This window comes from Gallus gallus, chromosome 3 (genome assembly GCF_016699485.2).
Source record: "Gallus gallus isolate bGalGal1 chromosome 3, bGalGal1.mat.broiler.GRCg7b, whole genome shotgun sequence".
In the NCBI taxonomy this organism is placed as follows: Eukaryota; Metazoa; Chordata; class Aves; order Galliformes; family Phasianidae; genus Gallus; species Gallus gallus.
Genome location: NC_052534.1, coordinates 40951909 through 40959490, shown reverse-complemented (window position 1 = coordinate 40959490; position 7582 = coordinate 40951909). Strand labels below are relative to the sequence as shown.

The 7582-nt window shown below is 37.4% G+C and overlaps 1 long non-coding RNA gene across 1 annotated transcript in view; it reads right to left on the bottom strand.

The window, feature by feature from the left end:
* LOC124418347 overlaps positions 1-7582 on the bottom strand; it is a 55575-nt gene that overhangs the window by 36494 nt on the left and 11499 nt on the right. The window lies entirely within an intron of this gene.

The window sequence follows — 7582 nt, the reverse complement described above, 5'->3', positions numbered from 1 at the left end:
CAGGAGAAAATAAAAATGTTATCTTAGTTATACATTGTGCTAAGTCAGATAGGAAAGTTTGAAATAGATACTTGAGTTATTTTTTGATGTGGAGCACATTCAAAGTGAATGAAGGAGCATTCAATTTCATATAGAACAATCTTAAGAAAGTATTATCCACATTAACTATGAGGAAAAAGTAAAACTTTTCTACAGACAGTTATCCCTGATGAATTCTCCAGTGTTTGTGGCAATATCCAGTGTATGTCCTCCCTGAGCACTAGGTTCATCACATCTAGCTTTGAGACTCCAATGTCAGGCAGTTACTTACAGAGGCTTTCACAGACAATGCTAGGAATCTTTCCAGCATAGTTCATTTCACTGGTCTTAGCAATCTATCTCAGACAAGAAAAACCCTCACAAGATGATTGTGACAGCCTTCAGCATCAGCAGGCACTCAAGAACTATTTGAGGCCATGGGAATGTTTAATATTCCAAAGGTCATACCTAGACTCTGAGCACAGTCTGCTGCTGAGAAGTCTGGAGGGAAATAGATGATAACATGCTGCAGAATGAGCTTAGAGTCTAAGAAAACAATTTTAACAGACAATCAGAGCTGTATATCAGTGCTTGCAGCACCTTTACTGTAAAGCCCAAACAGCATTTCTTGTACAAAGTAACCTCATCGCTTTCTACACAAACTGTTATCTGTGTCACTTCCATAGAAGAGCTGAAAGCACTAACCACCAGTCTCTTCCAACACAACATACACGTGAATGATGCCAGAGCAATTTCAGATAGTTCCCTTACCAACAGCAAAACAAAAATATGAGCGGGCATTCCCACAAAAGGCCAGGAAAATACTGGAAGACTAGGAATCTTCCAACAGTGGGTTTTGCTAGTTTGTCACAATATAATAAATGGGTGAAATTATTCTCTTTGCTAATTTGTAACCTAAGAAAATTGCTGGGCTGTTATCAATAAGCAAATGTCAGGATAATAAATCATTTCACCGAGAACACCCAATCTCATCTACATACATACTGGGAAGAGAAAGGATTTGCTTGGCTTTTTCAAATGGATAACGAGTTCACGAAAAGGCATTACAAGAAATTTAAACTAATACATAGACATCAATCTCATCAAAATATATAAAAGCAATACAACCACAACCTTTTAAAGACTGTTTCTATGTTTTCAAAGTTTGCTCAGAATTATTTCAGTTGGTAAACTGCAGAAGCATCCATTACACTATATTCAGCTTTATTCACGTACGGAAAAATCCTATGGAATGTAATAAGAGTGAAGCTGAAATGGCCCAATAGAAGTGACTGTATCCAACATTTATATCCTTTCTATACAATTCTATAAATTGATTTTTAAATTCTGTAGGAAGACTATCACTCCATTAAAGTCTGTCAGATTTTTTCCATAAGTGCTACGTGCAGAAGTGCTTATAGCAAATATTCCCATGTTCTTCTGCATAAAAAAAAATACAGCAAAATCTATGACCTTCTATATATCCATTTGTTAATACTCAACTGATTGATACTAGAGTAGAGAGACCTTTTCTTTTTTTGGACTTAATGGTATTTGGAAAGAGACCCCCTGCAATCCATCCAACAAGTCTCAGTGATGTGAGAAAAGAGACCACTAACACATCAGTGCTCTCTAATATTGGAAGGGAGACCCCCTTTTGCACTGAATTAGTGCCTGGAAAATCTGCTCCCCTTATGCTTTTTCCATGTGATTTGCTGGAGCTCACTCTTGCTCCATTGCTGGGAAGGCCAGGACATATCCCCTGGCAGTTTTAAAAACTTTTATAAACTGGAAAGTATTTTGTTGGCTTGAACTTTGCTTGCCTAGAATCTATGAAAGATGCTGCTGTTATTGTTGGGGTGTTAGTTGAATTAAATCCTGTTACTCATTACTGTTCAACAGAATGGTTTGATTTATTTATTTATTTTTTTAAAAGGTTTTATATTTACCTCAGGATGTCAATTAATTCTATTCCCAATTGCTTATTTGTGTTTCCGCCATTTGTTTCATTCTCACGTGTTCAGGAACTTGGGGGGAGGGGGGGGACAGGAAAAAATTTATTGTTCCAGCTTGGTTTCCAATTTTTTATTTCAGTCTAGGTGAGAAGGCCAATCTGCAGTGATTCATATACCTGCCAGGTGGGAGAGAGATGGATGTTATGGTGCCAAGCAGGCAGGCCCTTTCCTAAGCAGCCTTAACAACAGCTGCATTTTCATCATCCCTGAGATGTGAGGAAGCCATGTATGGAAAACTTTGATGTTTCAAGTGAAACAGAATCATGTTTTTGTGATAAGAATTTGCACGTATTAAACGTGAAACCAGTGGTATATCACATTACTCTTTCTAAAGCAATGAACTGGGCCTCCCTGAACTTTCGCTGACTGAAATATGGATTTGAAATCCTGGAAATGCCAGTGTGTGCATCTGTATGAGCATATGTGCACAGACAGGGGGAGAATGGGAGAATGCAGCATTCTTAATTCTCCTTCCAGTTTACATAAAAATCTCTTGTAAAAGATCTGAAAATATGCATGAAGTTTAGATCTTAAAGTCATTTACCATTCAGTGCACACAGAAGTTTGCCAACAAGTCATTCACTTACTTATTTGGCTCCTTGCCTATGAAATTCACTGTGGAAGGATTTATACAAAGAGTTTGATGGAAATGGGAGACCAAGGCAAGACTATATTCCTGTGCTTCTGAGGAAATGTCTTTAGTAAAGTGAATGTACTTTTTAGTGTGCCTGGAATGAGCTTTTAAGCAGTAGTTTTAAGCTGGTGATTTGTGTACTTTGAACTCTATAATGGAAATAATACCAACCACTGATTTGGGTAAAACTAAGTCCTGGAATTGCTTTTGTCCCATTGGATCATTCCTCTGCTAAAGAGAAAACTTACCGCATCTGAAAGCAATAACACTGGAAAAATCAATAGGGGAGAACATTTAAAAGATTTTAAATCTTTTAAAATCAAACTCAGAATTTCCTCACAGCCATGAAACACTAAGACAACATCAGTTTGGGTGTTTCTACTTATTTGCCTACTTCTATGCTATTATAAATGCAACACATAGCTACAGATCATGCTATTAAGTGTCATGGCTAGTTCCTACGGTAGAAATATAAACATACTTCAAGTTAGAAATTACTCACATATTTATCTGTGTCAGTAATTTATTAACTTGCACATCACCTAAGGAAGGGTCATTCAGACCCCATCTGAGCACTGCACACAAGTAGGACTAAGGCCAGAGCATCCCTGGTCCATGTCAGATTGGAAGTATATACCTGCTGGTGAAGACCATCCAATCTCTCGTTAACTATGCCATGGTCTTTTGCCACCTTTTCAGTGCATCCAGAATGCCATTCCTAAGGCCACATGCTGATGAAGAACTTTCCAGCTGTGCTCCACCAGTAGTTGTCTGACAGAAGGGTGAAATACGTGCTCATTATCAGTGGCAGCAAAGTACTTGGGGAAAGATGCACATGGGAAGACCTTTCAGAAAGGTCATTTTAATCTGTGTTGCAATAAAGTGCTTGGAAAAGCCACAAAATTTCTACTGCATTCTTTAAATGTGGCATTTCGAAGAGGCCTGACCCTCAGTTATATGATTCCAACCTCTGGCCTCGTAAAAATTTACAAAAAGTAGGGTGAATCATGATGAAATATTTTCTGGACTGGTCTGAAATAGTCCACGAGTGCCAACTTTTTTGGAATTGATCCCAACAATTTTGTTTTTTTCCTCAAAGTAAGCATATGTGCTCAGTTCTGTATACAGCACATGGAGAGCAAACACACGGGCAGATGGGCAAGAATACTGAGATGTCTGTACAGAGAGAAAGGACTCATTGAATTAGCTGGCTTTCTCTAGATGTAAATATACCCTGCTAAGCAACGTAAAATAACTAATGAGCCATAGTCTACTGAGAATCACTGGCAGTATGACCTTACCCCTGGCTTAATTTTTTTGTTATGATTTTGTATTGAATAAATGAATTTATGAAATTCAGTTTTAGTGCCTTTGCTCCTGCTCCAGGCAGAAATTAACTCTGCCTCTTCTGTACGGAGATTTGCTCACTCATGATAGTACATTGTTCCCTCATTCTTTATCCTGTCTAAAATGAACATTACTGAACACAGTATTCCTGTACAGCTTTCTCACAAGATTGAAAGGAGAGCAAACTTCCCAAGTAGGCATGGACAACAGAGTTCAGCAGTGTCACAGAACACGTCAAAGAGTGCAGTCCTTCCTTGTTACTGTTGACTGAGAGGGAAGAACAGAGCTCTTTTTTGAATGGCTCCTTTCTTCAGGAACAGCCATCTCATGTACAGGTACAGCATCCCCCATTACAACAGTGCATGCATGCTCACTGACAGTAAAATGATCCATGTTTAAAAAAATGCATATTTATTTTCACATAGAAAACCACACAATGTGCAGTGCTCCTTGGCTGAAGCCTGCGGACTCAGGCAGACCACCCACATGCTCTCCTCTACGTGGGTATATGTCTCTATAGGACAGGAGTAAGGCTCGATGAGGCCTGAAGTCATTGATAGACTTCTCAGACAGCAATCATTTAGTGAAAATAATGAGATTCTCAGCAAAAAAAAAAAGGGGGGGGTAAATAGTGAGTAACAGAACAAATTCCTCTAGGAGAAGTTTCATTTTTCAAAGAAAAACTAAAATATCATAAAGCATTTTATTTTAACAATTCTTTAAAATAACCCCATCATTAGGAGGTGGTAAACAGAGTCTGAATTTCAGTGTTTATTCCCATTTCTGACCTAAATGTCCTTTTGGGCAGGCTGCACAGAGAGAAATCCTAGAAAGTGCCTGTAAAATTATTACAACAGGAAGAAAAGTGCCAGCTAACAGTGGGCAAAAGCTTTTACAGTAACAATGCTTCATGAAAATTTCGCAAGCAACTTTAAAAATGTTTTTGTGCTGTTGTCAAAAAAACCGTAAAAAATACAATTTCCTTTTCAGTAAAGTAGATGGTATCTCACCTGTACTAGAAAGAAACAGCAGACACTGTGAGTCTAGAATCCCACAATCATCCAATTAAAACCTATTACATGGACTATTAATAAACTTGCTATCATCCAATGACAAACACTGTGCAACAGAAGACTCCAAAGTACACAACATCAACATGTTGTATCCATGACATTATGGATTGCAGTACTCAATTTCAAAATTTTCTTTACACAAGAGAAACATGCTTTTCAGCAACTCCAAACCACACACTTGAATAATCAGTATAAAGCATGCCTAAGACCAAACCCAGGACCAACGCTCATAACAAGGATGCAGCCTCTCAGTTCATTCACCTTTAAATCCACACACCACCATGTCTGAAGGACTTGAAGATCTAGTCATGCCAAACATGTACATTACTTAACTTCCCTGAAGTTTTGCATCCCCTTCTTCTGACTTCATCCATCCACACAGTCACCACCACAATGATGAGAACAGATTCTTCTAGTATTGTTCCTTTCAGTACCACCTCCCAAATCCAATTAAAATGTTTTGTCTGACAGAAGATCCAGACCCACAATTTCCTCATAATTCTAACAAGCTGTCAGGGACATCTTTGACATCTGATTCTCTATTGAAAAGGAAGTGTGTATAATTGATTCAGGAATTATCAACACTCAAATCCTATTTTGCTTGATTTTACCTTCAAGAATAAATTGGATCTAATCATGATTTGCAAAGCTGATGACTGCCAACTGCAAAATACCTATCCCAAGAACATCTCCTGGGTTTGAAACACTAGCTGGGTTTCTAGATATCCAAACTTTTTGAATGTCTCAGCATTTCTAGCCAACTCCTACAGTCCTAAAACAATCATCCATACATCTAAAGTCAACCTTTCAGACTCACCAGATGAGGACTTCTGGTGTTTTGTTTTTTGTTTTTTTTAACCTTCTGCAGAGTTGTGAACAATGCTAGTGGTCTCTTTTTGAATAAAGAAAATGTTAAAATGGATGCAGGTGACTCAAAATAAGCCTTACTTATCTGCTGTGGTTACTTCAGCAGAAGTGAAGCATTTTTTTTTCCTGCTTCATGTCATGGATGTTTTGAAGATTGACAGCCCTCCAGTAGCTCCTTTAAAGCACCAATCGAATTTTTTTTTTTTTTATAAAGACTCTCTGATGGCAATCCATCATTGTATATTGTAATATTCATCTTACATACAATCCTAAATCCATTTAACATGTTCTGCTATAGTGTAGTGCTATGTCATTACATTCAAAATGAACAAGTTGCTTTATAAAAACCTTAACACACTCCATGTTTCAGCTCTATCCGTTGCTAGAAACCTCATCAAGGAAGTATCTAACTTTTGTTTAACAATTTTTCATGTACTATGCACACTGTCATGACTTAAAAGCTCCATTCCTTAGCCATCATTTCATATTTGTATTTATTTGTCTGTTATTTTATCAAGGAACTACTGCAGGTTAAATATTTTTCATGTAAACACAGCATAGTGCTCTCAAATATTGGCAGAACATTTGCACTCTTAAATTCTCTGAGATGTCCTCTGTTTTCAAAGACCTATTTAAAATTAGTATCAGGAGACCAAAGAGTCTCAGATTTAGGATTTCCAGACAAGTTTTCTGCATCTGAGAGTACTATAAAAATGTATTGCCTTCTGAATAATTTCTCATCTTACAGTTGCAACTTAAAATTTATTTTTACTTGATGGGCTGTGTTTGCCACTGCACCATGTTTTTCAGCCAGACTTTTTCTTTCTGGTAGCGGAATACAGCCTTATAGTAACCTCGAACATTTTATGAAATCCAACCTACTTGCTTCCAAATTACTCTCCTGCTCAGCAATACTCAGTTCATTCCATAGAGGACCTGTGTAGGATGCAACAGTGTTAATCCATCAGAAAGCGTGCTCTGCTGTTTTTTGCTTCTGTAATATTAAAGGTACACCTACCACTTCAAGTAATGGAAAAGTTAAAATTTATTTCTTGCACTACTTTGAAGCTTTTTTCCATGCGTATCAATGCATCATTTTTTGCACAGCTGACTTTTGTATTAAATGTGTAACATGCTCACCGCAGATCATGAGTTTGTCTGGTTGAAGTGGGCTTCATTGACAACTCTATAGGAAAGAGGATCAGTTCTTTCCAGATCTGAAATCCTTATTTAGCTTAAAGCTGATAGGAAACACAGCTTTGAGGATCAGGACCTCAGACAAATTTTGTTTGCTTTCCCTTAGCATTTTTAAATGTAACAATAAGATCTTAAATAGCATTTGTGCTGCTTTTTTTTTTTTTCCCCAAGCCTAATCTCCTGTTGTTTTACATAGCATGATTCATCCAAGAGCATCTACTAACAATTCACATTTAAGGTTCCTAATTCTATATTTTGTATCTTTTTTTTTTTGTTATATGTGAAAGACACTACTCTGTTAACACTTAGCTGTTGAGGTCAGCCTCTGCCTTCAGCCACAAAAGGAAAGTCATAAGATAAAATCTTCCTTGTTGAGGCTGAGTTCATTTTCAATTGACTATCAGCATCAGAAAGAATTGAGCAAAGATGCC